Source organism: Thalassophryne amazonica, chromosome 10, assembly GCF_902500255.1.
Source record: "Thalassophryne amazonica chromosome 10, fThaAma1.1, whole genome shotgun sequence".
In the NCBI taxonomy this organism is placed as follows: Eukaryota; Metazoa; Chordata; class Actinopteri; order Batrachoidiformes; family Batrachoididae; genus Thalassophryne; species Thalassophryne amazonica.
The window spans coordinates 93,158,124-93,178,716 of NC_047112.1; the positions used below are offsets into that span (position 1 = coordinate 93,158,124).

A 20,593-nucleotide genomic window follows, 5' to 3' on the forward strand; every position below is an offset into this window, starting at 1 on the left:
AAATCTGTACATATTTAAGCCTAAAACTAATTACTACAATACAAATGTTACTAATAATAAGTGATAATTTATTATGGCAAACTTAGTAATAAAAAAATAATATACCACTCTCCACTTTCACTTACCAACTGCAAGGTGTAAGCGGTGCCAAGAGCACTGCATCCTGTTCCAGCCTTTACTCCTCGTGGCTTTAACCATGTTGGCAGCGTTGTCTGTCGTGATGCAGACCATGTGCTCCTCCTGCAGCTCACAGGAAGCGAGTGCGTCCTCTAGGCCCTGTGCTATGATGTCTCCAGTATGATCCTCCGGAAAGTAGAGTGTTTGAAGGTATTTACTCTGTAGGCTCCAGTTTTCGTCGATATAGTAGATAGTTAAACTGAAATAGGGCTGCGATGTCCGACCGGACCAAATGTCAGTAGTTGCTGCAAAGTAACAAACATTTTGTAGTTGTTTTTCCACTTCTGCGCGACATGTCATATAATTGCGGCAGAGCTGTTTGGGAAAAGTACTTCCTCCCAGGGAGTGTGTATCTACTGTCTAATACTCGCATTAACTTCTTAAATCCGACCTTTTCGACTGTAGATATTGGCATCATGTCCTTGGCAATGCAGTATACAATAGTGTTCGTTATTGTTTTTGCCCTCTTTGAATGTTTATCGCATGGCATGATGGCTGTGAACGCTGCTGTGATCGATGTCTGCTGAGGCTTTGTTGAGCGCTACGAGCGCTACTTGTGCTAGCAATGGCATCACTGCTACTTGCAGCGGGCTCGGTTTGTTTTTCCGAACACTCATTGTGTTGCACCGGGTGATACCGTTGCAAGTGATTGAATAAATTTGTAGTGTTCCCCGTCTTGGTGGATACTACGCAACGACAGACTTTACAAATGGGCTTTGCTTGTAGGTGGTCTGTTTGGAAGTAACCAAACCACTGCCATATTGCAGACGTAGCTCGGCCAGTTCTGTCAACGGTCTCTATTCTAATAATCTCTACCTGGGTCACGTATCTCTTCCCCTTCACTCTGGATTTCAATGTCGCCATATTCCTCTTGCATTATTCAGTTTATAATCCACTTTCTGAAAATCCACTTTCTGAAAATCCACTCCTCCTCTCACGGTCTCAGGGTTACTTCACTCAGGCACTTTCTTTGTCTCAACAAGTGGGCGGCAACTCCTCTCAGCAGCATGGTTTTTCTGTCACCTGATTGGTCAATAAATGTGTCGATTAAAATGCACTTCGGTTATAATCGAGATCGAGCACAGTGTGGATTGCGATTCATCAATGTTTCGATTTTTGGCACAGCCCTAGTGTTGCTCAAAAAGTGATCATTTCTGTACGTTGATTGTGGACCACAATCCACAATTTAATCATCAACCTTTGTCATAGCCATTTAAAGATGTCAATCGTGACTCACCTCTCTGCTGATTAAAATCGCTAACTGGGACTCATTGATTGTTGCGGGCAAGAAATGAGAATCATCCACCATTTTACACCGGATAGTTTTTATTTCTTCCTCCCTTTTTTTTTGGTCGATTGTAGTTTGTTGTCTTTATTCCAATGTTTAGAAAGAACTGTCATTTGATTTAAAATGGTAATTTGCTTTGAAGTTATTGATTCTGGGTTGAATTTTTGATATCTTTCCAACTTTACTTAACTGCCAGGAGTAACGTGATTGTGACTACACGTCGTTTGCTAACTCCTCACCAACAAAATTATCCTTCTACTGGTAGCTTATTTTACAAGTGAAAACTCTCAATTTCTGTTGAAATTTACTAACTCCCCAACCACGTGAAGAAGGCGATGTCTGTCTACATCAAGACATAAAGCGAAACCTTGCGAAAATAAACACTGTGCTGTTCAAACAGGATTTTAGAAAGGATTATGTGACTTTTTTATGTTGTTTTAATTTGGTTTCTGGGATCCCATGGTGCCCGAGACCCCGGCTCCTGGGGGCCCATGTCCCCCAGACCCCCTTCAAATTTTCCTTGAATTTCACATTTTTAATTTCACAACCCTGGATATCAAATCTATCATTTTGCTCTAAAATTCTGGAAAAGTTCGTTTCATTGCAGCTTGTGGACCACCTTAAGCTGCGCAGACACTGTACGATATATTCAGTCGTTGTACTTGGCTCCAGCTCAAACTGTACGACAAACCCGCAGGGTGTAAAAGTTCAGAGCGCACGATTTATTTTCTCACACTACACAGCCCAATGCTCTGATGCGATCTGACTACTCACATTGTACTTTCAAAAACCACACTTCGGACTCGTGTTTCCGGAAGCAAAATGTACGACATCTGTGAGATCAGATTTGAAGGTTCTGCTACGAGCCTATAAAATTGTTCACGGACTGGCACCTCCCTACCTGGCTGACCTGGTTGAGTTCTACGTATTGGCTCAGACCTTGCCTTCGCAGGGTGCAGGACTCCTTTGTGTTCCTAAGGTGAATAAAAACTCTGCAGATTACTGAGCTGTGGAATGATCTCCCTGCGCAAATAAGGCAGTCGGATTCTGTGGAGACTTTCAAGTCTAGGCTTAAGATGCACTTATTTTCCCTTTTGTACACCGAGCATACTGGCATAGTATGATACTATGGTTTTTACTCTTTAAAATTTGTTTCATTAGGAAATGGAGCGGGCCGCAGCCTCAACGTTATCTAAAGTCTGGGTCTTTTAGTGAATCTTAGGGCTAGTGGCCTGCGATCACCTTAGCATTTCTCCTGTTTTTCTTGTTGCTTAAAGGAGACCTGCACTGAAAAAAATGCAGTCAGATTTTTTTGAACAAAAAATGACTTACATTTACACATGAGATCCTTCTGAATGTAGTAAAGTAAATCTGCAAGCCCAGATCTGTCATTCAACGGAGAAATCTTCATTTGAAAATGACAAATTTACAGCTAACATTTAGCCCTCCGCAAATTGTCCCTCTCATCATGGACGCTGCCGAGACGTCATGGACAAGACCCTCTCCCAGCATGCATTGCGCCAATTGTAATTTGTGGATTTACATCAGTTTGCATCTGCACCTTTTTCTTGTCTTATACGGAAGGATCTACTTTTTTTAAAACTTCATATTGTCTTGCGGCACGTTTGGTGAGTACACATTTCTTTTATTTGTGCTTGAAAATTATTTTGGGGGACTTTTTCATACGCCCATTTGATTGAGTGGTGTCGCAATGAAAATCTACTGTCTTTCGCCTCCGGTACCATCGCGGGATATGGAGGCGAGACCCGCAAAGAATCCCAGTCATTAAAAATATATAAACCTCTCAGCGTCCATGGAGCTCTGGGGCTCTGATTGCCGAGACGGGTGGTGCTGTGGATTTTGCCGCAAGAAGTCTGTCCTTGCAGCAACAGGTGTACCGGCCGCTTCGCATTAAACCAGCGAGCGTAATCTCAGGACTTGTGCCAAGTGTGCTGCAGCCCCATTCAGTAGACAGAGAGGTGATGCCGGTGTTGTGCGCTGAATCTAGCACAACACCGGCTGCAAAGCAGACACGGGCGGTGTGAGTGGCCCGCGTCGTTAACGAGCCCACAGACTTAATAAGCGCAGCGGAGGCAGAGAGCGGGAGAGGAAGAATGGCGCCCGCTGTCGATGTCGTTGCTGATCTGAGCACACAGATCTGTATCTCACATTCATTGCAGCTTACTTTTGGATGTTGAAACCAGGACGTGTATAAGTAACATTACTAACAGATAAAATCAATTTCAATGCGGGATCGGACTGAAGGCGGGAGCGCGTCGTCTTGTCCCTGACGTCATGGAAATGATACGGCTGTACAAACTGTTTTCACAGAGGGCTAAATTTTAGCTGCAAATTTGTCATTTTTAAACGAAGATTTCGCCACTGAATTACAAATTTGGGCTTACAGATTTACTTTACTGCATTCACAAGGGTCTTATAAATACATATCAACTATTTCTTTCTGAAATGTGACCACATTTATTTCAATGCAGGTCTACTTTAATGCTGACACATTATACTGTATACAAATAATGGTATGTTGAATGGTATGTTCCAGCTTTCACCTCATGAAATATTCGTACCTTTGAAAGAATGTATAAACATTCATTATTTGTTTTATATAACGGCTAAAATAGATCCCTGTTATTTGATATTTTATTAGTTTATAAACAACAGAAAAGGAACTTGCATTTTGTACTGTAACGTGTAGTCCAGTGATGCTGTGCACTGACTTCGGACATAAAAAAAAAATACTCTGTAGTTCCTCAGTCCAGTAGGGCTGAAACGATTAGTCAAGTAATTCGAATAATTCGATTACAAAAAATGTTCGAGGCAAATTCTGTGCCTCGAAGCTTCGTTTAACGTTGTAGTACATATGCCAGGCCTGTGTGTGGCGGTGTAATGTCCCCAGCAAAACAAACAGAAGAAGACTAGAGCAAGCACTAATCACATGAGCACAAAAGCTACAGCTTTCCAACGTGACAAACAGAATGAAATAAAGCCTTTTAGGAAAAAGACGGTCCACGCTGATCATCTGAAATAGCTTACTGTGCATTTAAAGCAAAGCAGTGTGTTTGTTTTTTTAAAAAAAAAAACAGTTTAATCCGCTGGCCGCTGTACGCGCAGGGGGCGGCTGCTGCCTCTCTCTGCCTGGTGTGAGCGGCTCAGCACTGCCCTCACACAGCTCTGTCCCGGCCACAGTCTCTGGAAGAAGTCCACTCTTTCTTCTGTGTTTGGTTAGACTCGCAATGAGTGTTTCGCTTTTTAATTTTCGCTTTTTTGGGCAACCCACAATGCTTCACAAACATGGGAACTCAAAACAATAATAATAATAATAATAATAATAAAAAAAAAACAGTGACTGCGAGGCTTGCATGTTAAACCTCCAGCTGAAAATGAAATGCATTGGCTGAATCCCAGAGAGAGTGTTAAAAATAAATTCATGCAGGGACCCAGTCCACCACCTTAATAAATAAATAAATAGAAATGGTTAAATTTTACAAGTTGGGGAAAAACAAAAAACAGAAAGCCACAACCCATCACCATTTCAGCAAAATGTCAAGACTTTGGCCTGACTTTGGCTGAGCTCCTGACACCAGGAAAGATCCAAAACTTGTAAAGATGTGAAAAAATAAATAATTACCCAGGAAAACAGGGATACACTAAATTTGACAATCTCCGTGATGGCGCAGTGACATTGTGCCATTACTTAGGGCCCTGTCCCACTGGGGAGAGGATCATTTGCGCATGAATTGAGTACACAAATTACGGCCGTTTGTTGTCATCTGCAATAACAATGGCCAAAAATGACAAATGTCCCATTATGAATTACGGATATATTAATAATATATAGTGAATATATGACGAACAATCACGGTTATATAACGCATGTAGTGAGGAAACTGATCCGACACATTGAGATTATCACAGCAGTATTACGGGTGTATTATGAATGCATTGTGTAAGTGTTGTGCGTGGACAGCATCTGCATTGCGGTCATAAAATAAACGCACTCGCTCCTTTCGGCATCACTATTCACACCAACAATACAGGCTCTGGAGCAAGTGCTGGACTTGGACAAGATGATCACAGAGTTATTGTTAATTTTGTCATTCGAGAGTTAACTGTTCATGAGTTTGGGGAGCGGGAGGGGGGAAGCCACTCGGGGTGTGAGACTGTGTGTTTTTTGAGAGTGTCACAGAAAACAGACCAGCGTGAGTTGTGGCAGCAGCTCTTCCTTTTGTTGGTGTTAAATAAAAATCCTGGATTGCAGCAGCTACGTCTTTGTGGATTTACCCAGCTGGACCGGCACTGACTGGCAGGTATGTCGCTTTCTGCCACATATAATACTTTGGGTTTACGTGACGTGTTTGTTATGCATTCACAGATTGTCCGCAAATAAGCTGCAAAGCAGATGTAATGAAAACGCTTTATTCGTGGCCAATTTGTATGCATTCGCTACAACATATTTTAGTTTGTGATGTGGACATGATGGGCATGATATATATCTGCTTTACACACTGTCCCGGTCTGCTGCCAAGCCGCAAATCCCCGTCAGTTGCGGATATCAGCGGTTAACGGCAGATATACAGCGCATAGAGTGAGTGTGTATTGTGTATGAATTAAGTATATATGCAGTATGTAAGACGGATGTCATCCGCATCCAGATTTTTGAACAGCTCAAAAATCCTGGCTGCGGACATGCGTGCCTCTGTGGATGATCACGGGCGTGTTCGGATGACGGCCGACTCATACAGGCATGTTACACGGATATCGCGGATGTTTGGCGAATATGGGCCAATTTTGTGCGCAATCCATACGCAAATCCTCCTAAACGCCAGTGGGACAGGGCCCTTAGGGAGAGCCCTGGACTGTTAATGTTTTAAAATGCAAAAGTACTTTTTATCCGATTACTCGATTAATCGCCAGAATAATTGATAGAATACTCGATTATTAAAATAATCGATAGCGGAAAAACTCCAAATCGCTGAGAAAATTTATCAGAAAATAGTGGTGTGTTTACCGGAGATAGAGGTGGCCATCTTGGAATCCGCAACGTGAAGACGACATGCATTTTGATTGGTTAAAAATCGTGGCGACTCTACCACCGCTGATTCTCTTTATGCTTACATTAGCGGTGCGAGACAAGGCATAATCAGGGCTGTGAAAATGCTGCGGATCCGCGGGATTCCGCAGATTTCATCATGGGCGGGGTGGGTGGGTGGGGGTGTTAGTGTTGTACTCTTTAATCGTGATTGTTACTGAGTTTTTAAAATGCTTATCGCAAAGCGGTATTTTTTTACGACATCATGCAAGTTTTATAAGTCCGCGGACACTGATCTGTGTGTTACAGATACATATCAGTTTCCTCTCAAATGCCACTCAAAGCCTGGCTGTTACGACAGTTGTCGTAAAGCGGGACTGGTTGGTTGCTGCGGTGACACTGTGTGGCTCCTGTGCAAAGCTTAGGTAAACGTAGCATGTGGACATCACACACTTTTAGAACTTTCAAGTTTTTAAAAGAAGAATTTTGCAGCATGTCTGTGTCACGGAGCGACATCAGACAGAGTGAAGATGGCGAGAAAGACGGTTTGAAAAAGTGTGATACGGACAAGAATCCGTGGAATTGTTGCTGGCTTCATGAACACACCTGAAAGATAAACAGGAAAAGCGAACTGGTGATAAATTTTTTCTCTCTAGAAAATAAACATTGTGCTGTTCAAACAGGATTTCAGAAAAGATTATGTGCCTTTTTTTTTCTTTCATTAATCTAGACTTTCTTTCATTGAAAAAAAAGACATTGTGACTTTGAATGAATTTAGGGTACATGAATTTACACAACAGTGTAAATTAGTTTTTATTAATGTAGACTTTTTTCATGGGAAAAAAGACACTGTGGCTTTGAGTGGATTTACAGGAATTTACACAAGAATGTGTGGCTTTTTACTATAAGGTATGTTATTGATATTTTACCCTGATTTTTAAAATACGAGGTCTGTGAGAAAAGTATCGGACCTTTTTAATTTTTTTCAAAAACCATATGGATTTGAATCACGTGTGATTGCATCAGCCAAGCTTGAACCTTCGTGCGCATGCATGAGTTTTTTCACGCCTGTCGGTTGCGTCATTCGCCTGTGGGCAGGCTTTGTGTGAGCACTGGTCCACCCCTCTCGTCATTTTTTCATTGTCAAAAGAATGTCTGAAGGACTGCCGTTTTGTTGCATTAAAATTTTTTCAGAAACTCTGCCAGACAACCAGCTGGAAACCATTTCGAAGATTCTGTTGGCTTTCGGTGAAAATTTTATGGGCTTCAGAGAGATTAAGGATTGTTACTGCCGGTTTAAGGACGGCCCACAGCGCCAGAGGGCGCCCCGCGCCCCGAGCGGCCATCAACAGGCTGAAAGGAGCTGATCACTTCCAAATTTAAGGCTCTGATGCAGGACGTCATGTAACTAGCAGAGAAGTTTCATAAGAGGTTGGGATCAGCACTTTATCGGCACATTCCACTGTTAAAGGAGATTTTGTAATGAAGACGTGCGGACGGATTCGCGCGTCAGGATGCAGCCGCACATGACGCGGCGGGACAAAAAAACACCTCTGTGTTGGAAACCATTCGTAAGATTCAGGCGGCTTTCGATCGCTTTTTAGTCGAGTGAGTATCACAGAAATTGTTTAACAGCTGGGCATGTCACAACTTGTCCTGTAAGGCTTCAAACACTGAGGTGTTGTTTGTCGAGCGCCTTTTGCAGCTGCGTTGCGACGCGCGAATCCATCGGCACTTCTTTCATTACAAAATCTCCTTTAACAGTGGAATGTGCCGATCCTTTCAGCCTGTCGATGGCCGCTCAGGGCTCGGCGCGCCCTCTGGCGCTGTGGGCCGTCCTTAAAGCAAGCCCATAAAATTTTCACCGAAAGCCAACCGAATCTTTGAAATGGTTTCCAGCTGGTTGTCTGGCAGAGTTTCTGAAAAAATTTTAATGCAACAAAACAGCGGTCCTTCAGACATTCTTCTGACAATGAAAAAACGACGAGAGGGGTTGAGCAGTGCTCACACAAAGCCTGCCCACAGGCGAATGACGCAACCGACAGGTGTGAAAAAACTCACGCATGTGCACGAAGGTTCAAGCTTGGCTGATGCAATCACACGTGATTCTAATCCATATGGTTTTTGAAAAAAATAAAAAGGTCCGATACTTTCCTCACAGACCTCGTATTCTACAATCTTTAGCTGTGTTTTTTTAAATACTTTAACAGTCTTTTCAGTCTTCATGAATTTCATGTACTTTAATTGTTCTGAGTTAATGCATAATTTGGTTTACAATTAAAAGGAAAATCATTCCAGGTCCTACTTCCACGTCGTATTCTGTTATTTCAACATGATCATTGATGGTTCAAATGAAAGGTTGAATCTAGGATCATTTAAATATGCACTAATTTTGAGATTTGTTCTTCCAGGAGATGTTGAAAATGTATCAGTAGATGAAAATTTAATTTGGTTTCTGGGGCCCCACAAGGCCCTAGACCCCGGCTCCTGGGGAGCTCTGCCCCCCATGCCCCCTTGCAAACTTTCCTCGGATTTTACAATTTTCATTTCACAGCCCTGCATAGTGCGGTATGTCTCCATGTCCCAGACATCTTTCTCAGCTTCCCGTGCCAAATCTGTCTTCAACAAAATTTCTACCCGTTCACTAGTTCGTCGTTCAATTCGCTTTTAACTTCACAATTCGTCACAAACACAGGTTTGTTAATGATTTAATGTTCACTTGAACTTACGAGGTCTGTTAGAAAAGTATTCGACCTTTTTATTTTTTTCAAAAACCTGATGGATTTGAATCACCTGTGCTTGCATGAGCCAACCTTGAACCTTCGTGCGCATGCGTGAATCTTTTCACACCTGTCGATTGCGTCATTTGCTTGTAAGCAGCCTTTGTGTGAGGATGGGTGTAGTCTCTCGTCGTTTTTTTCTTTGCAAGGAAATGGCGGAACAACTGGAGCAGCACGACTGCATCAAATTTTGCCAGAAACTGGGCGACAGCAAGGTGGAAACCATTCGGATTATTAAGACGGCTTTCGGTGACGATCCTATGGGCATCACACAGATTAAGGAGAGGTACAACCGGTTTAAAGATGGCCGCATAACTGTGGAGAGCGAGCCACACTCCAGGCGGCCATCAACATGCTGAAATGACCAGATCATTTCTAAAGTGAACACTGTGGTGATGTGGGACGGTCGTGTGACTATCCACAAAATTGCGGAAGAGGTGGACGTCAGCACTTTTTCGGCACATTCCACTGTGACAGAAGATTTTGCCATGAAAAGAGTTGCAGCGAAATTCATGCCGATGGCTTTGGCACGAAGCTGATGGCGGAGCAAAAGCACCTTTGTGTTGAAGTCTCACAGGACATGTTGTGACATGCCCAGCTCGTCCACAATTTCTCAGATAGTCACACGACTGAAAACCCACCGAAAGCCGTCTGAATCTTCTGAATGGTGGAAGAGCTTGGCATGTCACAACATGTCCTGTGAGACTTCAACACAGTGGCGCTTTTGTTCCGCCATCAGCTTTATTGTAGTACACATTCAGGTTCTCCACGCACATTTTCAAGAGCACAGAAGAACAAGAGGAAATTCAGCTATGTGAAAAAACCTCTTTATAACGTAACATTACAAGATAATTTACATGGTTAAGGTTGGGGATTTAGAATTGATACTACTTTACAACTTGCCATGATTCTTTCATTGAGGGTAGGTCTTTCACCAGTCCCTGAGTGTCAGCAGAAATCTTAAAATGTTGAAAATTGACTACAGTGAAATTTTGTTAATGGATGGTTTGTGGATCAAGGAATAAACTCTTCAGAGTTTTAGTGTTTTCAAATTTACCTTTTTGGTCCTTTGTACAACCCCTGGCAAAAATTATGGAATCACCGGCCTCGGAGGATGTTCATTCACTTGTTTCATTTTGTAGAAAAAAAGCAGATCACAGACATGACACAAAACTAAAGTCATTTCAAATGGCAACTTTCTGGCTTTAAGAAACACTATAAGAAATCAGGAAAAATAATTGTGGCAGTCAGTAACGGTTACTTTTTTAGACCAAGCAGAGGGAAAAAAAATATGGACTCACTCAATTCTGAGGAATAAATTATGGAATCACCCTGTAAATTTTCATCCCCAAAACTAACACCTGCATCAAATCAGATGTGCTCGTTAGTCTGCATCTAAAAAGGAGTGATCACACCTTGGAGAGCTGTTGCACCAAGTGGACTGACATGAATCATGGCTCCAACACGAGAGATGTCAATTGAAACAAAGGAGAGGATTATCAAACTCTTAAAAGAGGGTAAATCATCACGCAATGTTGCAAAAGATGTTTGTTGTTCACAGTCAGCTGTGTCTAAACTCTGGACCAAATACAAACAACATGGGAAGGTTGTTAAAGGCAAACATACTGGTAGACCAAGGAAGACATCAAAGCGTCAAGACAGAAAACTTAAAGCAATATGTCACAAAAATTGAAAATGCACAACAAAACAAATGAGGAATGAATGGGAGGAAACTAGTCAACGTCTGTGACCGAACTGTAAGAAACCGCCTAAAGGAAATGGGATTTACATACAAAAAAGCTAAACGAAAGCCATCATTAACACCTAAACAGAAAAAAACAAGGTTACAATGGGCTAAGGAAAAGCAATCGTGGACTGTGGATGACTGGATGAAAGTCATATTCAGTGATGAATCTCGAATCTGCATTGGGCAAGGTGATGATGCTGAAACTTTTCTTTGGTGCCTTTCCAATGAGATTTATAAAGATGACTGCCTGAAGAGAACATGTAAATTTCCACAGTCATTGATGATATGGGGCTGCATGTCAGGTAAAGGCACTGGGGAGATGGCTGTCATTACATCATCAATAAATGCACAACTATACGTTGATATTTTGGACACTTTTCTTATCCCATCAATTGAAAGGATGTTTGGGGATGATGAAATCATTTTTCAAGATGATAATGCATCTTGCCATAGAGCAAAAACTGTGAAAACATTCCTTGCAAAAAGACACATTGGGTCAATGTCATGGCCTGCAAATAGTCCGGATCTTAATCCAATTGAAAATCTTTGGTGGAAGTTGAAGAAAATGGTCCATGACAAGGCTCCAACCTGCAAAGCTGATCTGGCAACAGCAATCAGAGAAAGTTGGAACCAGATTGATGAAGAGTACTGTTTGTCACTCATTAAGTCCATGAAATGACTTTAGTTTTGTGTCATGTCTGTGATCTGCTTTTTTTCTACAAAATTAAACAACTGAATGAACATCCTCCGAGGCCGGTGATTCCATAATTTTTGCCAGGGGTTGTAGAAAAAGAAATGTTTCAGAATGTGCAATCACTGGAGCACATTTACTAATTTTTCAGATGTTCATACTATGCCTACAAGTTTTTAAAACGAAAAATCGCAATTTGCAACTCAAATTTATCTCTTTAAAATCTAATGTGCTTTTGTCAGTATAGAAGTATATTTATACATCACTATTACCAAAACACAGCATTGTTTAATTTGATGTATGTGGGTTATACTTTCTTTTCATTGATTACATTGACAGACTTGGCAGAATGTAGCACCAATTCAACACTGTATTTAGCCAAAAATAACCCATAATTGAACCCTACAGATGAAGATTACCACTTGGCTTTTGGAGAAATGGTTTGAAGCATAATTGATGTTTGGGTCTGTCTTCACCAAAGAAACCACTCTGACTTCAAAACAATCTCAGTTGAATTGTTTTTGTACTTTGTTTGAATGTACTTGATGTACATGATTTAATTACTTACTCATTTATTTATTTATTTTAAATAGGCTAAAAAGCTGTTGACTAGTTGTCACAGATGGAAGACGCCAGTGACAGGCGTTTGTCATTTAACATTTGCTATAAATGGATGTGGGCTGTCATGTTTGTCTGTTTTACTGTGACTCTCCAGCTGCTTAATGGCTTTTAAGTGAAGTTCATACATTTATTGATGGTTTCTTTTTTTAATGTTGTGATAGATGTTGTGTAAGTGATTTGTTCACTGTTATGCTGTGTTCACATGTTGGCTGTAAGCAGCAGACTATAAACCGGATGTTGCTTTATTTTCAGTGAGAGGTTGACAGAACAATTCTGCTATCTTTGGCTGTGACCACACCAGCTGCGAACCGCAGTGGCACTTGCTGTCAAAAGTTAAAAATTTTCAACTTTTGCCACTTACTGCAGGGACCAGGACAAACCAGATGTTGTTTTATCTCCAAGATACCATCAGAACCAGGACTATTGTAATTATAGCTGTGCAAAACACTAAAACTCTCTTTTAATAAAGTCAGTGATGAAAGTTTTCCGGAAATGGTCATAAATCAGGATTTTTGCTCACGTGGTGAACGTTTCTGGATTATTTTTGACAACATATGTCAGAGTCCATTCATTCAGTTCATTTCAGTTCAACGTGTTGGTTTGCACGCTGCCAGTAATTTCCAAAGAAGAAGAAGGGATCATTTGTTTTGGGCTTAAGAGTTTTGGGCTATTTTGGAGGACTTCGTTATTATCCTAATGGTTTTCTTTGTTGTGGCCATTAAAAGTCATGAGCTGCGTTTTTCCTCCAGTAATCATACTTTAAGTATAGCTAACGGGTGAAGCCTTCAGCTGCTAAAATGCTACCGCCGTTAGCATTCAGGCGCCTGCGAGTCAAAACCACAAGATTGAGTTTGAGCAACAGGCAAAAATTTGTCTGAGGTGAATGACTTAAAATAATATGTGACATTCGTGCTCTGCTGACGTTTATCAGCTAATTTAGCTTTTAGCTGCAGGATGTGTCAAGCTGAGTGTTATGCCACGTTCACACCAGACGACATGCGAAGGACATGGAAGGACACGTTGTGGCGCCACAAAAGTTCAAGCCATGCAATGCGACACGATGGACGCAAATGAAGCGATGCGAATGAAGCGATTTTGAGCAATTGGCGCGTTTGTGGCGTGATATTGCGTCGTGTTGCCCTCCTCCCCAAGTTGAAAAATCTGAACTTTTTCGTCTTGTTGCGCCACGGTGACTAATCAGGGACTGGATATGTAGTGATGTGGAGATGTCTGGAGTTTATACCTGGTGTGGACATGTCTTGCCTGTGAGCAGGACTTATGACCCTTTTGTCCCTTATTTCACAATTATGACAGAGATTGAGGGGAGAGCAAGCAGCAGCACCGCAGCAGTGGCAGCCTTTTTTTTTTCACGTGCACATGCGAACGAATCGTCCGTGAAGATAATTTTATATATTATATATATTTTATGACACAGTTATGACAGAGCTGGAGGGGAGAGCGAGCAGCAGCACCACAGCAGCAGCACTGCAGCGGCAGTCAGTTTTTTTTAGTTTTTTTTTTAATAATTGTTCACGTGTGTGCGCGAACAGGACAGGAGGTCCTCAAACTGGGTCCTGGAGAGGTGGAAGTACCGCTGAAAGCGGGCGTCTTCCAGACGCAGCTTCTGCAGCAAATGATGAAACTCCAAGAATTGGGAATGTCTCATGAGGATGTTGTGAACTCAGCGACGGCGCCGATGGCGACGTTTGTCAGCTTTCCACAACAAATAGAGCACATCAACTCGCTCCGTGTGATCAAGGTCCGGCATGTTGACTTGATGGCGAGCGGAATGGAAGCTCCTCCTATTTGATGACGCATTGGGGCGAATTTTCGCAGTAAAAGCAGAGCATCACACCGCGTGATGGTGGCGCATCCATCACCAGGCGAGAGATGCGAATTTGTGGCGTTGCATGTCGTGTGGTGTGAACGTGGCATTAGACTGACTTTTTATTTTTTACCAAATAAAGCTACAGTTTTTATTGTTACTGCCGTAACTACAAGAAAAGTCTCAACTTTAAATAACTTAGATTTTTTTATTTAAAGTTTTTTAACCATCAAGTAATCAAAGAAAATAGCACAGTGCTGTTTCATATTTCTTTATATTTTAAGAAATATATTCCTTGACCCACTTCAAAATGTACAGTAATCAGAAATCAGTGTTGAATTAAAAATATTTGTAAGGATATTAAGGTGGCAGAGTATTTGAAAACAGATCATCAATAGCTCCAAAGCTCCTGCCAAAACTAGGACAACTCAGAAGTGAGTAAAGGTTGAACAAGTTGATGCATTAATGTGTGATAAATACTCCCATTGTTCCATTTAAATTGATACTGAGAATGATTATTTTTGAGGTTTTTAAATTGTCATTTCCTTTACTGTGTACTTTTCTGAACCACAATGTATGTTTTTGGATTAAAGGCAGGTAGCACAATACAAGTTGACCCAACAAAAAAATGTCATTTTCTGGAGATTTTTTTTGGTGGGTAAATAGACCTGAAAATACACCAGAATGCATCTAAGATCTCAAATTTTTTCGGGGGTTTCGGGCCTTTGGCCCATGTCAAAAATTTTCAGTTTTTTTTTTTTTTTTTTCCCCGCCCATGGAGCACTTTCATCACTGTAAGGTAAATTCTTGTTCATGTCATTATCATTGGAAATTGACAGCACCTCCCAACGTTACCAGCAGTCTGCCACTGCGGACGACAGGAATTCTGCTATGACGACTGTTGTAACAGTTTTTCTGCCACTGACATGTGAATGCAGCATAACACTTTCAGTGTAAGGTAAACTTAGACAACTGTTCCAGGCTAATGACATCTGCCATAAAAGAGGACATAACAAGCTCCACAATCAGATACCACAGTATTCTTAGTTTTTTTTCACATGGGACAGATCGACCATGTGCTTGCAGCATCCTAGCTCTGTGTTGAACCTGGAACACTGCAGGGCAAACTTGCACAAAGTCAAGTTAACCATTGATCAGATCAGTAGTACTTCAGTGACCTTTAGCTCTCCTCAGGTGTTACAGCTCCACCAAAGAGTGCAGTGTTTTGACTCCCCATACAACTCTGCAAATGTAACGGTTTGTAAGAATTAGTGAGGGCATGTTTCTACCAGTGAAGTGTGTGACTACTTAAATCTAAATATAGAGCGGGAGCTTAGTCAGAGGCTGCATTTGCTGCAGTCTTCATTTTACTTCACATTTATTTTGCGGTCACTTTTTGTTTTTGGAGTTCCGTTGAAACAGGAAGTTGTGCATCTTATTCACAGGTCTGTCTGAGAAGTTTCTTCTGTTTGTGATGTCTGGGATAGTGCAGGTTCAGTGCAATATAATTGCTGTTGTGATTTCTGTTTTATTTTGTTTGTTTTGGATGGGCAGATTGAGGATGATGTTGGTGATGACCTGTTACTACTTGTCGCTATCTGTCCATGGGGCTAAAGCGAATGTTCTCACGCTTGAAATTCTTTGTGTGGTTGCTGTGCTGGGTTTCTGAGTCCGTGGTTTATTCTTCCTTCCTTATTGTGATCTGTATTTTTGAGAAAAAAGCTTCACCGCTTCTGTACATTGTCTTTTTATATTGCTAGATTGTTCTGTTTGTGCGTGGTGTCCTGCCCATTTTAAAAAGCTGGTACTCTCTTTGACCATTTATTTCTGTGGATGACATCTTGAAGTGTGCATTGAGCTGGGATGGAGCACAGTTGATGGGAAGATGCACAGGAGGTAACCTGTTTGTAAAGAAAACCTTTTCAGCCACCATGATGATAAACTAGGAGGAAGTGTTGTGTTGGTTTTGGAGGCTCGGATCACTTATGTAACTGCCTCTTGGATGTTGTGGATAATCTTCAGATTATTACTCTTCTCAGGGCAGTGGAGCTTTTAATCCCATCCTAGCACAGAGCTAGGAAAAAGCCAACAGTAGTTTGACTTCGGTGCAGAAAATAACTGATGAAATAGTGAAAAATGGCAAATATCCATTAGTTTTGAGATTAATGAACATTTTGGCACAACTCTGCTGCGGCTGTGGTCAGAACCACAGACTCTGGTCCATGCAGCCATTTATCCTGTCCCCCAATATTCTGGTTAGTCAATAACACCTGTTAAAATACTTTTTTCATTAGCATAACTCATGAAGTAATTTTCACAATAACACATCCCTTGCACATGTGCTTATATCAGCTATTGATGAATGACTGCTGTTGATGCAGTGCTGCCTGAAGGATCAGAGATCACGGGTGTTCAGTTTAGGCTTGAGCCCTTGTCATTGCAATTACTCCAGATTCATTGACTTGTATAATGATATTGTGCACTGTAGATGGAGGAATGCAAATTACTAGCGGCCTTTCTTTGAAGAACATTGTTTTTAAACGTTTCAATACTTTTCTCAAGTATTTGTTGGCAAACTGAAGCTCCTCTGGCCATCTCTGCTCCTCAAAGACTCTACATTTCACGATACTGCTTTTGTACCAAATTATGATTACAATCACCGGTTGACATCACTCATTTGAAATAATGTTATGATTTAATAAATTTTTAATCTTATTCCTACCACTAAATTGCCCACTTCCCTATTTCTTAGGAATTTCTTGTAAGCAATCCAGGAATGTATGTAAATTGTATATGAACAAATGAAAGGAATTTGACCAGAAATAATATGAAATGTCTTGGGTTCACATATTGAAGTCAAAGTAAATGTAAGAATCACTTCTTTTTTCTTTCTTTTTTTGCCATTTTTCATACCATCTCAGGTTTTCTGATTTGGGGATGTAGATGAATCAAATTTGAATATTTATTAATCAACCTATTGAGTAGAGCTGCCACAAATGACTATTTTGATAGTCGACTAGTCAACGATTATTTTTGTGATTAGTCGACTTGTCGGATCATGCGTAAATTGCAGCTTATCGCATTTTATCTATTGATACCATTATCGATTCTGCTTATCAATCCGATTCCTTATCGATTCCCTTATCGATACCTCCTGTGAATTTTTTTTGTGTGCTATAGGCTTTACAGGCTTTCTATGTCAATAACATTTTATTGAGTCTTAAAGTAAATAAATATGAAATTGGTCACTGGATTCTTGATCTCTGGGCATAAATAAACTCTACATGGTGGATCCTTGATCTCTGGACATAGATAGAAAAAATCTATAGTTTTTGTCAAAAGCATTTCCTTTCAGACATTAATGGCATGGATGTCACTCCATACATCTGAGTTGAGCTCAGCTGGCTGCTGGAGTCTGCAGGTCTGCAGCCATACAGTCTTGGGCTGCTGAATGTCAGCCAGGGTGTCTCATTTTGGGAGGAACAAAAACCCATTTTGATTGATTGCAGTTTATTGTTTGCATTACAACCTTTGGGAAAGAGGTGTCATTTGATTTAAATGGCGATTCGCTTTGAAGTTATTAATTCTGAGCAGACTCTATCTTTCTAATTTGACTCGGCGGCGCAACGTTTGGAACGTTTGGAGCGACAGAACGGAGGACGATTCTCGTTTCTTTCTCACAACAGTCCCAGTTAGTCACTTTAATCCGCACAAAAGTGACTCACGATTGACACATTTAATGGCTTTGAGAGGGGATAAGAAGCGGAGTTGCCACTTCTGAAGATCCAACGAAGCAGCGGATCAGAGCACTGGTTCAAGGTTCAAAGCAAATGACTCATCGACTATTAAAGTAGTTGTCGATGGTTTCAATAGTCGACGTTGTCATGACTAGTCGTGGCAGCCCTACTATTAAGAATCAGTTTTGTATTTTGGGTCCAGGTTGGTAAATTAAGATGTATCTTTCATTTAATTGCAGTCTGCTACTTTATAATTTTTTGTGTTGTGTTTTTAGATTCTTTTGACGTTAAATTGGGGTCCTTGCCCAGTTCCAGACACCGCTCCATGGCCTTAAGGTATGTCATACAAGTTCAGTAGGTAGTGTTCACTGTGTGGAATGATTTTAGTGTGCCACAGAATACAAACTAAGTAGGACATTGTTCGAATTCAGTCACAACTTTGTGACAAATGTGTGAAAAAATATTTCATAATAAAAAATGGTACTTCTTAGTGTTTGTTGTTGTTTGTTGGTAAAACTACCTGCTCTTTTAGATTTTAACACGCAGAAATGTCAAAATATTACCTAAGTGCTAGTTTCTTTGTGTTTTCAATTAAAACAATACCCCGAAAATAGGTGTTTTTCTGTGACAATATTTTTTATGTTGTGATTTTTTTTTTCAAGCAATAGACTAGTGAAAGTATGTTTTAAGATGTAACATAAGCTTTATTCTTAGTTGTTGTGTTGTTTTGTTACAAATTGAATTTTAAGCTTTTCAGGCAGCATATAGATCCTCCTCCTATTTGTCATGTGGCTGAGTGACAATTATTTTTTTTTTTGGCAAAATCTTATGCTTTAGCCAAGATATGATGCTTATTTTACTATGGTGCTGGTGTTTTTAAAGCTATATTACAAACTGTATACCAAATTAATCAGTGGGTCCTGTACAATCCACTGATACCTTCCAATAAGCAATATGTAACTGCAGTTAAGAAAAAGGGTCGTGGCTGGCCTGCTGACACTTACTCTGAGATGACTCCAGAGCAGAATCACAAAATTATTAAGTCCGTGATGGTCAAGTGGTATGGTGAAGAAGGGCGCAGTAAGCTGAAAACTGCAAATGTTAATTTATCTGAAAACAGAAGTAGATGCAGCAACCATTGTCCAGATCACATAAAATGCAGATCTTGTATCAGCAAGCCCTGGCTGATCTTAGACTTGACTGACCTTTTGTGTGCTGAGTGTGACCTCTGTTAGGTTATGTTTGAAGATTACTTCATCTGCAAATGATGAAAGCATGGTAAATGTCACTTATTGAGTGCTATTTCTGTTATTTTCTCATATGGAATTATTAAAGCTTCATAAAAGTATCTGTAAGTTAAGGCTTGTAGCACTTAACTGGTTAGAGATTTTGTATTTTTGAATTCCCGAGAGAATTTCACATAAGAATGATCTGTTTGCAAGCTATTTTTTACAGAGTAAATAATTTTGTGATATTGTGTCTCACAACTCGAACCTTGTCGTAGTGTGGGAATTAGCATGAACATACTTTTGGATTAATCCATCTGTTGTGCTAAATTTGGAAAGGTTGTATAGCAAAATCTTTCAGCCTTTTCTTCTTGTGTTTTTGGTACACTTATGTAACCTGTATTTATTGTTGTTGCAGTGCTATTAATGCTAAGGATTAATGCCAAAATAGCTAGGTTAACATGTCTGTTTTGACAAATCCAGTCAGTGAACATTTGCCTAAGAAGCCAATACGGTTCAAAAATCCTCTTTGGTTTTGCCATGGAAGCAGTAAATTTATAGTCAGATCCATAAATATTTGGACTGTGATTTTCATATATGAATGAATGAATGAATGAAAATGAATGAATGAATGAATGAATGAATGAATGATATATATATATATATATATATATATATATAGTGAGGAAAATAAGTATTTGAACACCCTGCGATTTTGCAAGTTCTCCCACTTAGAAATCATGGATGGGTCTGAAATTTTCATCTGAGGTGCATGTCCACTGTGAGAGACATAATCTAAAAAAAAAAAAAAAAATCCGGAAATCACAATGTATGATTTTTTTAAATAGTTTATTTGTATGTTAGTCATGGGTTAAAGTTTTCCATCACCACGACGGATTTCCGTCATTTGGAAAATTTAACCACACATACGCATGCGCACGTGGTGTCGTGTGTTTTGGGCCGAAATATGATAGTCTCACTGTCAAAGCAACATCCCATTCTGCGCTAATCAAAGCAGCAGCAATGTCAGCGTGGACTGCGGAGGAAGGGACTGTGTGAATTTTCACTCCTCTCCGCTCTGTTTACTGCTTGCCATGAGCCACTGTCCTTCTCCTCCGTCTTTGTGGGAACATTGACAGACCTTCCCCAAGTAGAGCGGGGCATGGCTTTGGTTTGAACCAATGAAGCATTGATCCGACTCACTGTTTTGATGGTTTTGCTTTATCTTAATTTTACCCCGCTAAAACCCTAAAGTGCATATGTCTGTGAGTAATATTTACCTTTTTTATATTAAACCGACCTGTTATGGTCTTCTAAAACAGTTGATAGATGTATTTTATAACTTAAAAACGGGACACATTAGCATGTCTATGGCGTTTTCAGTCTTAAAGTTAGCATTAAGCTGTTCGCATCTCAGCACAGTGTGTGTGCATTTTTCTGTATAATAATTAATGGCT

General features: G+C 40.5%; 1 protein-coding gene across 1 annotated transcript in view; it reads left to right on the forward strand.

Annotated features, from left to right (window-relative positions):
* fryl (furry homolog, like) overlaps nucleotides 1–20,593 on the forward strand; it is a 281,561-nt gene that overhangs the window by 15,578 nt on the left and 245,390 nt on the right. The window contains exon 2 of the mRNA XM_034180526.1: nucleotides 18,186–18,246. The gene's annotated coding sequence lies outside the window, so the exon portion shown is untranslated. The remainder of the gene's footprint in view (nucleotides 1–18,185; nucleotides 18,247–20,593) is intronic.